Source organism: Anomalospiza imberbis, chromosome Z (genome assembly GCF_031753505.1).
Source record: "Anomalospiza imberbis isolate Cuckoo-Finch-1a 21T00152 chromosome Z, ASM3175350v1, whole genome shotgun sequence".
Lineage (NCBI taxonomy): Eukaryota > Metazoa > Chordata > Aves > Passeriformes > Viduidae > Anomalospiza > Anomalospiza imberbis.
Window position 1 is genome coordinate 63,968,300 of NC_089721.1, and position 16,938 is coordinate 63,985,237.

At 39.8% G+C, this 16,938-nt stretch overlaps 2 long non-coding RNA genes across 3 annotated transcripts in view; one reads left to right on the forward strand and one right to left on the reverse strand.

Moving 5' to 3' along the window:
• LOC137464414 (uncharacterized) overlaps window positions 1-16,938 on the reverse strand; it is a 36,389-nt gene that overhangs the window by 7,766 nt on the left and 11,685 nt on the right. The gene's annotated exons all lie outside the window — the stretch shown is intronic.
• Window positions 102-3,029, forward strand: LOC137464417 (uncharacterized). Its single transcript, XR_010994227.1, has 2 exons — window positions 102-582; window positions 1,660-3,029. It is a non-coding gene; the product is annotated as an uncharacterized lncRNA (long non-coding RNA).

Below are 16,938 nucleotides of genomic sequence, written 5' to 3' on the forward strand. Positions count from 1 at the left end.
CTTTCTGGGCTGGGAGTGCCCATGGTTGGGACATTCCAGCCTCTCCCCCACCAGCACCCCCAAGGCCTTCTCCCCAGGTCTGCTCTCCATCTGTTCATCCCCAGTTTGTGTTGATACTGGGGATTGTCCTGACCCAGTTGCAGCACCTTGCACTTGGTCTTGTTAAACCTCATGAATTTCCCATGGGCCCACTTCATGAGCCTGTCTAGGTCCCTCTGGATGGCATCCTGTCCTTCAGATGTGTCTGGGAATGAGCTAACTGGGTGAAACTTGGTGCTCAGCTGTAAGCAGTGAGGGTATGCTGGGTCACAATCCAACCCTCAAGGACATCACAATCCATCTCTAGGTGGCATCACAATGGGTCATCATGGTACACTGTCTCAGTACATGCATCTGGTGCTACCTCTACACATCTCCAGGCACATAAAGCATGAGGGCTCACTCAGAAGCAACTTGTACCTCCCTGGGAGGCTGCTGGACACAGTCCCACAGGCTCTCCACACATTCCACACTGCTGGCCACCCCTTTGGTCTGTCCTGCTTTCTCCCACAGTGTGTCACAGGCAGCACTTGGCTTGCTCTGGCATGTATTCTCCTATCTTTGTTCTCTAGCTGGAAGGAGCTAGGGGGATTCCTCTGCTCAGCATGCATTAGAGCTCATCTGGGGACTGTGTCCTCTTTGGGGTCCTGGAGTCAGATTGACAGATAAGAGAGGCTCCATCCTTTAAAGTAAGGATGCTCTGTGAAGCTGGGGCTGGTTCAACATGGAGCAGACAAGGTGTTGGGACATCTCACACACAGTGAGATGCACAACCCAGTGTTTTAAAGATGGGGACATCCCACATCTAAAGGTTTGGAACAGATTCCTGGGAGGGTGAGAGATGGTGGCATCTACTGCAACTAGAGAGTTTCAAACTGGAGATAAGGAATAAAAACAAAATTGCTGTAAGAACCACGAAGCACTGAAGTGAATTGCCCAGGTCTTCAAATCCTGAGTGGCAATAACCCAGAGCACAAGAGCCGCAAGCTCATGAATGGATGCTGGCCAAAGTCCTGGAAGAGAAAGCATTGACAGTAGGACACACAGCAAAGGAGCAACAGCTTTGAGAAGTTTTTTACTTTCTGGTTGCATTTGATTCAGCAGCTTTCACAAATTTTTAATTAGGAGAGAATAGAATAGTTCCAGTTGGCAGGGGCATACACGACTCATCTAGTCCCATTGCCTGATCACAGCTGGCCAACAGTTAAAGCCCATTATTGAGGGTGTTGTTCAAATGCCTCCTTTTAAAGCACCACCTGGTATGGGACATCAACCATCTTTTTAGGGAGTCTTCTTCAGTGTGCAACTACCCTCCCAGTAGGAAATGCTTCTGAATGTCAACAGGCCAGTTCTTCACCCAGCACAATGTGCACCTGTTCATCTCACAGCGGGACAACTTGTCCAAAAGGATGCTCTAAGGGGTAGTATCAAAAGTATTATGAAAATCCAGGAAAACCACATCCACCTCTGTCTCTTTAACCACTAGGCAGGTGACCTAATTGTAGAAACATCTCAGATTAGTCATACAGGGCTTCCCTTTGTGAACTCGTGCTATGCCTGATGCTTTTGTTTCCTTGAAATGCCTTTCATAACCAGTAGTATCTTCTCCAATTTTTTCAGGTGCTGAGGTTAGACTCTCAGATCTGTAGTTTCCTGTGTCTTCCAGCACACCTTTCTAAACTGCAATGTCTGGCCAACTTCCAGTCAGCGGGGACCTCCTCAAACACCCATGACTTTTGAGTGGGGTCCTGCTGTCACATCTAACAGCTCCTGCAGTACTCTGTATGAATCTCACCAGGTCTCATGATGTTATGAACAGTCAGGTGATACAGCTGGCACCTTATAATTTCTGTGCACAAAGGAAGGGTCACTGTTCCTGCAGTTGTGGTCCTTCAACTCTGAGGTTTTACCAGTATTATTAAGGGCTGGGGGAAAAAAGCATGGGATACCTCCTGTTTTTCTGTATTTCTATTTGTCACAGAACCATCTTCAACAAGAATTGGTCCATTGTTTTCCTTGAGCCTCCTCTTGCTACTAACATATTTTACAAGTTCTTTCTTGTTGCTGAGCACAACACTGGCCATTTTCAACTTTTATTGAGTTTTGGCCTTGCATGCCATTTGTGAACATATATGATCTTCCTGCAAGTTCTGATCTTACTTGTAGATATCTTCCAATCTTTTTTTCTTCCCGAGTTCCAAGAAGAGTTCCCTGTTAAGCCAAGCTGGTCTTCTGTCCCTCTTGCTTGACCTGTGACACAATAGGATGGCCTGCTTTCACACTTATCAACAGTGGTTCTTTAAGACTGACCAGCACCCATAGAGGCCTCCAGAGAATATTCCTAGGGGACACTGCAAAATTGCTACTTGAGTAGCTGAGAATTTGTTCACTTGAAATTCACAGTAGAAACACTGTTTAACTTTTTTTCTTATTACATTAAGAATTTTGAACTCAACCATTTCATCACATCTGTGGTCAAGAAAAACACCTACCACCACATGCATGAGTACTTCTCTATAAACAAATAACATATATAGGAAGGCATCTTTTCTAGTTGGAGGATTTTTGGCAGGAAATTACCTTCAAGCAGCTCCAGGAATTGCCCAGTCTTGCTTGTAACATCCGTATGGTATTTCCAGTAAATGTCTGGACTGTGAACTTGAAGTCTCCCACAAGGACAAGGGCTAACAATCCAGAGATTTCTCTTAATTGCCTATAGAATAACTCATCAGTGAAAGTGTTAAAAAGAGTATGGGAGGCAGGTACAGTCTTTTGGTTTATATATTAATCTATATCAATTTCTGTATCAACAATAAATTTTATTGTAAGTCCTAGCAACCCAGTGATACATACACGGAAATCAAAAAGAATGGTTTGCTTCTGAGAGTCCACTAGGGAATTTTCTCTTTCTATACTGAGAATATGACACAATCTATACTTGTATATGATTCATGTAATATCTCTGCACTAGTATCTCCACATATTAAAAACCCAAAAGCGTGGTCTGTAGATGACATTCATGGAAGGAAAACCACTTCTGCAGTCTGAATTCTTTAGAAACCACTCTGTTTTTTTTTTTTTCATGTCTCTCATCTTAACAAGTGCAGGTTGAGAACGAAAATGCCCCTGTGTCCTGGGGTGACAGGACATTTTCATGCTTTGTATCCCAATCGTGTATTCCTGTTCCCATGCTCTCAGTTTGTTTTGTCTATAGCCATGTCCCTCCCCCGGCTGCCTGCTCTCTGGCTTGCTGCTGCTAGCTTTAGGCCCGCTTTGCTTGCTCTGCTCTCTTGCTTTTTTTGTTTTTTTCTTTGCTTGCCTTATTTTGCCATTTTTCTATTTTTGTTTTTCCCTTCCTTCCTTCCTCCCCTTCCCTGAAGACATCACCGGCAGTATCAAACGAATCGAGATGCTGTGATGCCCATTCACAAGATGATTCGAGAGTTAGAGAGCCAAGGGGTGGTTAGTAAAACCCACTCACCCTTCAACAGTCCCATTTGGCCTGTGCGTAAATCTGAAGGAGAATGGAGATTGACCGTGGATTACCGTGCATTGAATGAAGTGACACCACCACTGAGCGCTGCCTTGCCGGACATGCTGGAACTCCAGTACGAGCTGCAGTCCAAGGCAGCAAAGTGATACGCCACAATCGATATCGCCAATGCATTTTTCTCCATTCCCTTGGCTGCAGAATGCAGGCCTCAGTTCACTTTCACCTGGAGGGGCGTGCAGTACACCTGGAACCGACTGCCCCAGGGGTGGAAGCACAGTCCCACCATCTGTCATGGACTGATCCAGACTGCACTAGAAAAGGGTGAGGCTCCAGAACATTTACAGTACATTGATGACATCATTGTGTGGGGAAACACAGCAGCAGAAGTTTTTGAGAAAGGAGAGAAAATCATCCAAATTCTCCTGGAAGCCGGCTTTGCCATTAAGAAAAGTAAAGTTAAGGGACCTGCTCGGGAGATCCAGTTCCTGGGGGTGAAGTGGCAAGATGGGTGGCGCCAGATTCCTACTGATGTCATCAACAAAATCACAGCTATGTCTCCACCAACCAATAAGAAGGAAACACAAGCTTTCCTAGGTGCTATAGGTTTCTGAAGGGTGCATATTCCCGAGTATAGTCAGATTGTGAGCCCTCTTTACTTGGTTACCCGTAAGAAGAACGATTTCCATTAAGGCCCTGAGCAGCAACAAGCTTTTGCCGAGATCAAGCAGGAAATTGCCCATGCAGTAGCCCTTGGCCCAGTCAGGACGGGACCAGATGTGAAGAGCATGTTCTACTCTGCAGCCGGGAACCATGGCCTGTCCTGGAGCCTTTGGCAGAAGGTGCCTGGGGAGACCCGAGGCCGACCACTGGGATTCTGGAGTTGGAGCTACAGAGGGTCTGAAAGTAACTACACCCCAACGGAGAAGGAAATCTTGGCTGCTTATGAAGGAGTCCAAGCTGCTTCAGAGGTGATTGGTACTGAAGTATAACTCTTCCTGGCACCTCGACTACCTGTGCTGGGGTGGATGTTTAGAGGAAAGACTCCCTCCACCCACCATGCCACCAGTGCTACATGGAGCAAGTGGATTGCCCTAATTACACAGCGCGCCCAAATTGGGAAACTAAATCGTCCTGGGATTTTGGAGGTAATTACAAATTGGCCTGAGGGTGAAAACTTCAGTCTCACTGGTGAAGAGGGAGAAGAGCAAGTGACCCATGCCAAAGAAGCTCCACCGTATAACCAACTGCCGGCAGAAGACATACGTTACGCTCTTTTTACCGATGGTTCCTGTCGCCTTGTTGGGTTGAACCGGAAGTGGAAAGCAGCCGTATGGAGCCCCACACGACAGGTTGCACAAGCTATCCAAGGAGAAGGTGGATCGAGTCAACTCGCAGAACTCAAAGCTGTTCAATTGGCCCTGGACATTGCTGAAGCAGAGAAATGGCCAAAACTTTACCTTTATACTGATTCCTGGATGGTAGCCAATGCTCTGTGGGGATGGCTGAAGAGATGGAAGGAAGCGAACTGGCAGCGCAGAGGGAAACCAATTTGGGCTGCTGAAGAATGGAAAGACATCGCTACCCAGTTAGAGAAACTACCTGTGAAGGTTCGCCATGTAGATGCCCATGTCCCCAGAAGCAGGGCAAATGAGGAGCAGCAAAACAATCAGCAGGTAGATCAGGCTGCAAAGAAAGGGGAGTTGAAGATAGATCTTGACTGGGAGCACAAAGGAGAGCTGTTCCTAGCACGATGGGCCCATGATGCCTCAGGCCACCAGGGTAGAGATGCCGCCTATAAGTGGACACGACACCGAGGGGTGGATCTAACCATGGACAGCATTTCTCAGGTTATCCATGACTGTGAGACGTGTGCTGCCATTAAGCAAGCTAAGCGGGTGAAGCCCCTCTGGTATGGGGGGTGGTGGTCCAAGTACAAGTATGGGGAGGCTTAGCAAATTGATTACATCACACTGCCCCAGACACGCCAAGGCAAGCGCCACGTACTAACCATGGTAGAAGCCACCACAGGATGGTTGGAAACCTACCCCGTGTCTCATGCTACAGCCTGCAACACCATGCTGGGCCTTGAAAAGCAGGTCCTTTGGAAGCATGGTACTCCTGAGAGGATTGAGTCAGACAATGAGACTCGCTTTAAAAATAATCTTATTAACACCTGGGCTAGGGAACATGGCATTGAGTGGGTGTACCACATCCCCTACCATGCACCAGCTGCAGGTGAAGTGGAGAGATACAATGGATTGTTAAAAACCACTTTGAAAGCATTGGGTGGGGGTCTTTCAAGAACTGGGAGCAGCATTTAGCAAAGGCCACCTGGTTAGCTAACACTCAAAGTTCCACCAACCGAGCAGGTCCTGCCCAGTCTGGGCCCCTTAATATAGTGGATGGAGATAAAGACCCAGTGGCCCATGTCAGGGGTTTGCTGGGGAAGACAGTATGGATTAATCCTGCCTCGAGTACGGGCAAACCCATTCATGGGATTGTCTTTGCTCAAGGACCAGGTTATACCTGGTGGATAATGCAGAAAGATGGGACAACCCATTGTGTACCTCAGGGAAATCTGATTGTGGGATGATATCATTGTTTGCTGAACGTTACCACCATTGTCTGTACATTAGATCATACAAACATGAGACAGAAGGAAACGTGAAAGTGTCAAAGGTCTGAGCAAGTAAGATGGAAGGAAATGTGTAAGTGTGGAAGATTTGAGCAAGTGAGATGAAAGTTTTTACATTGTGTTCATTAACATGTTCACGATATGGGATAAGGGGTGGAATGTCCTGGGGTGACAGGACATTTTCATGCTTTGTATCCCAATCGTGTATTCCTGTTCCCATGCTCTCAGTTTGTTTTGTCTATAGCCGCGCCTCTCCCCCGGCTGCTTGCTCTGGCTTGCTGCTGCTAGCTTTAGGCCTGCTTCGCTTGCTCTGCTCTCTTGCTTTTTTTGTTTTGTCTTTGCTTGCCTTATTTTGCCATTTTTCTATTTTTGTTTTTCCCTTCCTTCCTTCCTTCCTCCCCTTCCCTGAAGACATTGGACCTGCTTCGGACCTTGATTTGGGAACGTCAAGGAACTCCTCCGGAGTCTGCACTACAGAGAAGCTCAGCACCCTCCCCAGCAGACTGCCCAAGCCGTCTGGCCTCTCTTGGACTGGTGAAAACGTTTGTTGTCATCTCGGGCTGCTTTTCTTGTGTTGGGGAGTGGTTTTTTTGTTCTTGCTTAATAAACAAGTTTTTTTCCACTTTTCCTCCGAGGAAATTCCTCCCGAACCCGGTGGTAGGGGGGAGGAGTTGTGGAGGTTTGTTTCCTTTAAGGGGCTCCTTTAGAAATTTTCCCCTAATTTGTCCTAAACCAGGACACCCTGTTAAAAATGCTGCAAACTTCTCACTTTCATGTGTTATGTTTGATCTGAAGAAACAGTTAAGTACCGTGTCAGATTGTACAAAAAGTCAGGTTGCTTTCAAAAGATTATAAGTATGACGTCATATAATGAATCTGAGTAGTAAGAAATGCCTGAGAGCCTCCTGGTTCCATGTTATCACTGTTTCAATCTGTCGATGTGACATTTGTGAATCTGATGTTTTCACTCACTAGCTTGCTTCATGCCCTTGTTAATTTTATTTTTCCTCTGATAATCCTGCTCATCTTAAATCCACGTCATAATGCTTCTTAAGGAAAATATTCTCTTTTTGTTCATGTGTAGCCTCAAGAGATTATAGATACACTCCAGAGACTACACGCCAATCTTCTCTCTCTTTTTCAGTTGTACATACTATGTCTTCAAAAATTGACTGGAAGTGGCCTTTTTTCTTAGAAGAGCATTGGAGTCTCTCTGGGTAACAATGGACTTAGACACACTGCTGCCACTCCAGAGTGACTTCCACCTGTCCCACAGTTGTTGACTAAGTGTTTTTTCTCTCCTGTCGATTCCCACGGGCTGATCTCAGAAAGTTTCTGTCTGCAGCAGTAATGAACTACATGAAGCTGTTTCACTTTCCCATCTATTGCAGTTAGTTATATGCTCAATTTTTCTATAGGTTGCTGAAGATATCTCCTGAAATAAGGAAATCACAGATATTAGTTCAGTCCTATGAGTAACTGCTGATTAAAATCTCAGTTTAGCCAAAGCCTATTGCCTTGATTTCAGCATCCTTGCTTAGTTTGAAATGTTTATTTCTTCTGCTATCATTATGGTCCTTATCAGCCTCTCCTCAAAAAACATTTATGCATTCTAAGCATAAATGAATAATCCTAGTTAAATTTAAAAATTAAAATGTTTAGAGTTGATCCTAAAGAAAGCTGACTTCCTTGTTTATTCCTGTTCTACAGACTATACCTCTCAATATCAAGCTGAGAATTATGGTGTGTTACATGGAATGCTTTCCAGTTATATCTTCTTTTTTTTCATCCAATTGAATCCTTTAGATCATAAGCAAATGGTCCTTTGAGAAGCAGGTACTTCTTAGAAAGGTACTTAAGTGTTTGGACAAAAGGCTGGTTTGTTTTTAGAAGGCTGCACACACACACGTTTTTTTACTCATTCTCTTTTCAAGTATCCCTGATTCACCTAAGCCACAGTCCTAAAATATCCATAGACCAGTTGACTGCATATGGCAAATGGTAGTTTTCCTGAAGTGCAGTAGAGTGTCTCATCAGAATTTCAGTCAGGACTATTCATGGTTATTAAAGTACTTAGGTAAAGGAAAAAAGAAATATAACTACAGATGTCAATAGTTTTTATTTAAATTCAAGGATGACTGAAAGTCCAAGGGCAGTCTGCAATTCAGTAAAAAGATTACTAAATCTGAGATATGAAGAGAGAGACAGGTTACTGGAATAGGAGGTGTTTTCCTTGGAAATGGTACAGTGTATGTGTTTGCCTATCTATTTATAACATGAAACATGACCCAAGCACATTTTTCCTGTGCAACATTTTATTAAGTGTTGCACAGCTTTTCAATACTTAGGTAATGGTGAAATACACTCAAAATCTGCTATTATGAACTGACCCAGTTTTCTCTCAAACTTGTCAAAACCCCTTTAGTAATAATAATGATAATTAATAAACATGTTTATTGTTCCATCAGGTTTTGAACCTGAGTTGAAAAGAGAATGGTGGGGAGTAATTTTTGTTTCACTGAAAGTGCATTTCTGTATCTTTCCAAGCTATTTTTTCAGAGTTTGATGCAGAAGCAGTGTCTGTTCTAAACTTTTGCTAAATTTATGTCTTACTACATTTCTGAGGCATTCACTAGAGAAATGGGAGCTCTGATGTTCTTGTCTGTGACCATTTTACCACTCAAAGGTTATGGGAAAGAACATTAAAATGGGATAAAGAGCAACTGAATTTGCAATGAAATCAAAAGAATTTTTCCCTCAGTATAGCTGATTAAGTACACCATCAGGCAGAAAGTTAAGTAAACATACAGTCTTAGAAGAAAAAAGACCCTACACTAGGGGAAAGGACTCCTTTGGTTCCTATAAAAAGAATTGCTAGATGGCAAGTCCAATTCTCTCAAGAACTTTGTTACAAGCTTTGCTGCAATTTTTGTGCTCAGCATTTGGAGCTTACCCTGTCAAGTAGAAAGTACGACATGCAGCATGAGAGAAACATTTCAGTTTGTATGACAAATGCCACTTGAACATGGGCTTTGCTTTTGATTTAGAACACTGTAAACACCCTAGGGGAAACTAGTTTTGATATTTGCCAAATATTGCACAAGTATTTAGACTAATAAATAGCCTGCTATAACAGGAAGTGCATTGTATATTTTATGTGTTCCCACAATTTTTAAGAGAAAACTCATCCCTTCTGTTTCACAGATGTTTATAGAGAAAAAGACCCTAAACTAGATAAAATGGCATATATCATTACCCAAAACACATTTTAATCATCAGCTAAAGAATTAGGGAACATTAAGAGTACTTTATAAATAAGAGTACATTTTAACTAGAGAATTTTGCCCACTTAATAATTTTTCAGACCCCAGGTTAAAGTCTTGTCTTACTAAATAAAATGAGATAAAATGAAATGTATGGTTAAGAAAATAATTGTAGGGTCTATCATCTCATTATTTTCATTGTGAAAAATTACTAAGTAAGACACATTCCAGAAAAGGAAAACCAACTGTAAGGAAAACCAACTGGTCTAATTTCCTATGCCATCATTAAAACATGTGGATCAGACCTATGAATGTACACTGAACACTGTATTCTGTCTCATATTGCTGTTACCAACAGTATGAGATGGATGTAGAGCTAAGGGTTTTGTTTTCTAAACATTGCACTGTACTCTCCTTTTTGTATCCAAAATGTCTCAGAAAGGAAGTGAGCCCAATCAACCTTTGTGCCTTCTAGGCTTGACAAAAGCTCTCTTATTCACATTCCCTTGCCTTTCATCTTGAAGGGCTGATGGTATGGAAAAGGCAAAAATAATTCCAAACATGTGAAGAATGGTTCTACTTGTAACCCTCCAAGTTGTGGGGAAGGGTGGGTGGATCTGGCAATGTAGGTGTGTGTAGTACATATTAGATCAAGGAATGCATTGTTTTCTTTATTTCGGTTTTCACACAACAAAGATGTTCTGTGGTTAACAGAGGTAACTTCAGCTAAATTCTGCAGAAATTTCGTGTGACTTTGGGGAAGTTATAGAACAGTGTGCAGACTGCTCAGCAAGTTCTTGGAATGTGTTAGTAATAATGTTTTGGTGCAGAGAGCAAAGTATGCAGTAGTGAAAGAGATTTTAACTTTCATTCTCACCAAGGAGCTGGAGGATGTTGAGAGTGCAAAGTAAAATGACTATGGATGACATGAGGGCTGATTTACTTTTTAAAAAGATGGTGCAATGTAATATGGAATCAGCAAACTGAAAAAAAAGGCAGAAATCAGGACATCAAGTCAAAGTAGTAGAAGTTTTAGTAAAACTGGTAAAACAGCAATACTAAGGACAGAAAGTAGGGAAATGTAGGAAGGGAGAAATTAGCTTAATGATGGATTTCACTGGCACCAAACATAAGCAAAACATACCAAAGGTGGAAATTAAGTTCAGGTATGTAAACACATATGGAGATCTGAGGTAGAAAATGAGTGAAATACATCACCAGGAACAAGAACATCAGCACTGTAAGGCTGAGAAGAGACTTGTTGCTCTGTTTCAAGAAAAAGAAGAGAAAATAATGATAGATAATACACAAAATTCATGGGTTTCATATTTTTTGATTAGTATTCTCTAACAACATTAAGATAAACATGAGGTCAAGACAATATCTGTACAGGACAGCATGAGAATAATTCACTGAGCTTGATACTTCCAAATTGGCAGCCACCAAGTATTTCACCTGTTAATACAACCCATTAGTACAACTTCAAGCTAATGATTGTTGAGATCCTTGCTCAAACAATCATCTGAAGATATCTCAGAATTCATAGTAGCTATTCTTGAGTAATGGGGTGAAACCCTAGGGAGAAAAAAAAATAGATTGCTTCTTTTAAAAATGGGAGGCATGCTGAAAAATTATGAATCAATCTACTTGCCAACACTACCAAGTTAGTGAGGAAATGGGTGAAAGCACACAGGAGATTATAATGAACACATGAATCTCTCTTACTCTACTACAGCCCCTGATGGCTATGAAGAAGGGAAGAATAAATAGATGGTATAATCTTGACTACTGTAAGGATCTTTTTTCTCACATGACAATTGCATACTAGGCCAGGGATGGGTGCTCAAGATGAAATTGCTAAGATGGGGATTGCAAAAGCACGTACATGAAAACTCATGGTGAGTTACGAGTTTTTTAATCTAAACAAAACCTGGAGCAGATGGTATTTTTCAGTAGCCTGCACCTAGTTTCCTATGTTAAATATTTTCAGTAAAATTACAAATTGTAATAATGTGCTTATAAAATTTGGAGACAATCTGAAGCCATAAGAGACTGTGTAAAGTGAAAGAGGTTTAAGACTGAAAATGGTGTTGGCTAAATTGGAAAAAGGATATGCAAGTGAAAGGATGATACTCAACAGTAAACACAAGGCACTTTATTCAAACGAGTATGTTCAATTGCACAATTGTGTGATGAGCATAAACTGCCTCACAACAAGCCTCCATGGGTATGACCTATGACTTGGCTTATCAGTTGATCATGAGTTAATAAGATCATGATGTTGGAAGAAAAGCATATTGGGACATACAAACAGAGGAACAATTTAAAAGATGTAGAAAAAATTCTGCATCATTATGGCTTTGGTTTTTTTCAGTTTTGGACAGTATTTTCAAGAAGAATACAAAGCAAAATCCAAACAATAGCAGAGAACCCAGAATAGGGCCATGAAAAACTCACCAAATGCAGGATCTACACAAAAAACTGGGAAAACTAAGGTTAATTATCCTGAAAAAAACAAAAGACTAAATAATAATACAGACAACAATCCTCATGTACATAAAATGTTACTGCAAAGATAAAGATAATCAGTGTCTATTCAATGGCGATAAGATGGGAAGCAATAGGCTTCAACAAAAGCAAGGAAAGTTAGAACTGCTCAATAAGAACAACTCACATTAAGAATGTGTTGAAAATTGCTGGACCAGACAATTTGTGAAGGCTAGGAAGTGTCCCTTGCCAGACATATTTAAAGGCATCTTAGATAAGGATTTGTCAGGATGTTAGTTTTTTGGAAAAGGGGATAAATAGTCTTTCCTGAAGCTCCTTTAAACCAACCTTCGTGCAGTTCTGTAATCTGTCTTTGCTCTAGTTGCTTATCTCAATTAACCTTCTCTACTCCAGAATGAATGTATAAAAATCAGTATTTGCAATGTACTTGGGAACAGTGCTAATCAGATTGCTGTTTTATAAGTACAATAAAGAATCAATGTTTTGATAATTTTCAAGGAACTCATGCAGCTATTTACAGCTATACAAACTATTTGGGCCCCTGCTTGGGAAAATAGGCTCAGCTGTACTTCACTGCCAGCAATGGCATAGACTCACAGAATCACTGGACATCTCAAGCTGGAAGAGACACATAAGGATCATGGAGCCCAACTCCCTGCTCACCATAGAATTACATAAAAATAAATGTATAACCAAATTTTATGTAGTAGTGGAGATGCCATGGAATGTAGAAAAAGGAATATTCCCAGTCCTTACTAAGAGGGGCAAGATGGTTGTATTGTTGACTGTCTTACACTGTTAGCGTTTTACTTTTATCCCCACATTCTGTTCATCAATTTTTAATTTTTTTTCAGTTTATTATTTTTCAGTTTACTTATAACTTATGTTATAAGTAAAAACTTACAGAGTGAAGTTTAATATAATTGGATGGCAAGCTATTTTTTATAGCATGCAAAAATACATATAGAGCCATTATGATTTGCTCTGGGTCTGACTTCGGGCACTACTGAAAATTTACTGTTCTCTTATAATACAAGAAAATGTCAGACAGTAGTTCAGCTATCTCTGCTCTCTGAATGCTTTTTGAATTGTGGCTTTATTCTAAAAATACATGTTTTTTATAATCACACATTTTGAAGGGAATATTTGATTTATAAATTATTTTCATTATCTTTAAGATTAGCTATTACACTGTATCTGACTCCTACCTAATGAAACACTTATCTCACCTCATCAATTCCTATTTGAAATGTCAAATCATTGTTATTTTTTTAATTGCTTAACAATAAGAAATAAATTAGTAAGAAAACCCAATCACTTTAAAAAACTTTTGCTCATTGGATGAAAATTTGCTTACAAATCTAAGAAGGAATTTGATTTACTTAAAAAATGTAGATAAACAGAAAGCTGTAATAAATCATATTTATAATGTGAAAAATCTGTACAGTCCAATGAAGATGGTTTTGAAACATTAGTTAGACTGTAGTAATAGAAATACATAGGAATTACTTTGGAAAATACCATTCTTAAGACAAGGCATTTGTAATACCTTTGACTAGACATAAATTTTTTATTTCCAACCCTTTTCCTTACTTTGATTTCAGATAATGAAGCACAGACACCAGCACTGGAAAAATCCACTAAAGTCACATCTACCACCAATGCAAAAGGACATACTCTTCACTATTTTTCCAGGATAATATAAAAACTGTCAATTTTTTGCATTGTTCATATTGTAGAAATGCCCTTACTTGTTTTCATTGACATGAATCCGATTTCTCCTAATACAATTTAAATACAAGTTTTCCATTTCTGACTGTACCATGTACCACTGTAAACACAGATCTGCCTAGACTCGGTATCCTTCCTTGCTTTTATGAGTCACCCCTTCTCAGTTACCTTATTTTTAATGAACATGGGTTTCTCACAGTGAGGAGCTAAAAATTTCTAAAATGAAGACCTTTTTATGTACTCAGATTAAGCAGTTATAATCCACAGTCACTTCCAAATGCAGGCAATTGGAATTGCATTATGTCTTTCTAGTAACACAGTTAATGAGAAAATACATCTAAATTAACTTCAAGGCAGAGGAGGCAGAAGAAATATTCATAATTCAGATTAAAATGATACACAAAAAACTGAGAAACCTTTTTTCCCAGGGTGAAATAAAGTAAAATCTTGCTCCTAATGTAGTCATAAGGGATATAGCCATTCAGTTCAGCAGTATCAGGATTTTTACTGTGTTAATACTTGAAACATATTAAATACTTTTAATTTCAGCTGAAAACACAGTGGGGGTTTTCTACAATTATTTTTCAGAGACATGAATGAATAAAAATGTTATCTTTTAAGAATTACCCAACAGCAATCCAGTTTCAGTTGTCTGATATAATTTAAAACCCCAAATTAAAAAATTTACAGTAATTTGTAGTAAAAGTTTCTGATGTATATAAAAAGTGAATATATATTCTTTCTGTTTAGTCAGTTAAAAGACAGCGCTCTCTTTTTTTTTCTCTTTTTTTTCTTTCTCTTCCAATACTGTTTTGTTTTTTGTCTGCCAAGTCTTGTAAAAGGAATTACTTTCTTTGGAAATCTTTGGAAACTCCTACATGTATAAAAGAAAATTATTCAGTAGCAATATAGTATAACAAAAGTTATAGCCAGCAATGTTAGGGCATAACTGGGGAATTGAATCTGAGCACACTATGAAACCATTTAGGGGAAAAAAGCATTAGCAAAATGCATATAATTTTGCTTGTGTAATTTGTCATTAAGTAGTGAAAAACAAATAGGTCAGAGGTGAAAGTTTAATTTTATAAAAAGTTATTCCTGTATCTTTAGTGCTTATTAGGAAGGAAAATTGCAGGTCTTACAGTCAGTTTTGGCATTTTCCTGGGAGAGGGTGAGAAATTTTCTCTCCCTATGTAGCAAGCGTCTTGCAGCAGTTTTGGGAGTTGTTGAGATCAAGACTGTGTTTACTTTCCATTTGGCCTCATGGAAATCTTGTTTCTCTGATTCCTGCATACAAAGTATTCTTAGAGAGGCAGAATAAAGCAAGGTCACTCTACAAATTACCTGAGAAATTTTACAGGTCCTTTATGACTGACAAGCCCAGTGTCCCAGAAAATTAATTGATCTTACATGATATTTCTTGAAAACTTTTATGGATGCATTTGGACAACAGAAATTGAGAGTTAGAGTGAGTTTGCTAATTATTTTTCCTCCATCCTTGATGTCTCTCATATAGGTGGCTATGCCACCTTGAAGCAAAAGGTTTTTTCCCCTTTTATGTCTAAGCTCAGGCAACCTTTCTATGTAAGAACATGGCTCAAACTGATGCTAATAGATCATACCATGTTATTAATATTATTTTTGATAATCTTGCATAGCTTGAATGAATAACTTCTTACCTTAGAGCAGTTCTTTGTTCCACCAAGTGGAAAAAAAAAGCTGTAAATGTGTACAGTCAGAACCTTGTTTTGGTCCTTATAGTCAATATATAGAAAATGTAGCTTTAAAAGTGCTTTCAAACATATTTAGCAGATATTTGCGTGGATTTAATTACTTCTATGATACTGCCTCAATATTACCATATGGCAACACTTTTCTTTAAGACACTTGTGTTTTAACATGGCTTATTTCTAAATTTTAGGTCCTTCAAGATGGAAATACTACAACCTATCCTGTCTGCATGACTTTTGACAGAAGGATGAAAAGCCAGCAAAAGGCACATTCTTGGCACTCCAGTGATGTCACTGATGAAGTGTAGTACTCTGTAAAATGACATGGAAATGATAAAAGGGCTAGCTGGCATATCTTTCAAGACAATTAATTTCCTCCAAAAAATCTCATAAATTGCTGGGCCATTTGGGTTTAAACTTGGACAAAACCTGTAGCAGGTATTCAAATCTTAGTTTGAATGGCTACATTTTTTACAAGAGTAAACTGTTTCATAGTGTGTACAGGGGGACAAATTTAGGCAGCATTGGTGTACAGCATGAAATAGTTTTTCTGCTTTTGCTCTTCAAATATTGAAAAGAAACAGTGTGTCTGTATGAATAGCTCTGTGCCAAAGTCAGCCTCCAAGTAGTCAAATGTCTGTCATCTATTCTGCATCCCACACACAAGTGTGTGTGGGAATGCTTGTAAATTTAATGAAGTGCTGACTGAAAGAAGTTTATGCCTGGCTTCCAATTAAGTACTAATAAGATAAGCTTAGGCAGCATAAACTCCTTGTTATTATGAAGATGGATTATGTTGGCTATCAGCAACCTCTGGCCTCCCAGCTTTAAAACATTGCCAATATTTTTTTTCAGTGGGACTCTCCATTGATTCGAATGAGGTTTGGATTGGTGTCTTAGATGTGCAGCTGTTGCTATTACAGGGTAAGTATTGAAATACCACACAAAACCAGTACAAGAAGTGGTTTATAAATCTATCTTGTACAAAAATCTAACCTGGAGGTAGAACAGAAACAAGAGGATATCTAGTCCTTTTTCTTAGATCTCCCAGGTCATACGTAGTTGGTGGTTCTCCATCTATTCAGATCAAATTGCACATTCCACCTGGTTCCTGGCTCCAAGATTAGGAAAGATCTGGTCTTTTAGAAAAGGTACAGAACAAAAAGGGTCTACATTCTACATCTCCACCTGCACCCTTTATGAGGCCTGCCTGTATGACATATCTTTAATGTAAGCACTTTGGCCATTGTTACTCTGTAGAAATACCATAGAGATATCATGATAGAGAATATTTAAACACACAATATTTAGGACACCTAGGTGCACTGCTGGGCTCTACACGCTTTTGGAACCTCCATGAGGAAAGGTGGGCATTTTAAGACTGGGATAGTCCAAAAAGCAATGTAAGTAGCAAACAATCTAAGCTAGCCAATAGGGAAATACTGAGGAAAAAATGTATTTTAAATACTTTATCCTATCCACAAAACTGTTTAGTCCTATTAAGAAGAAACAAATTGCTTTGCCACTTACTGGTATTTG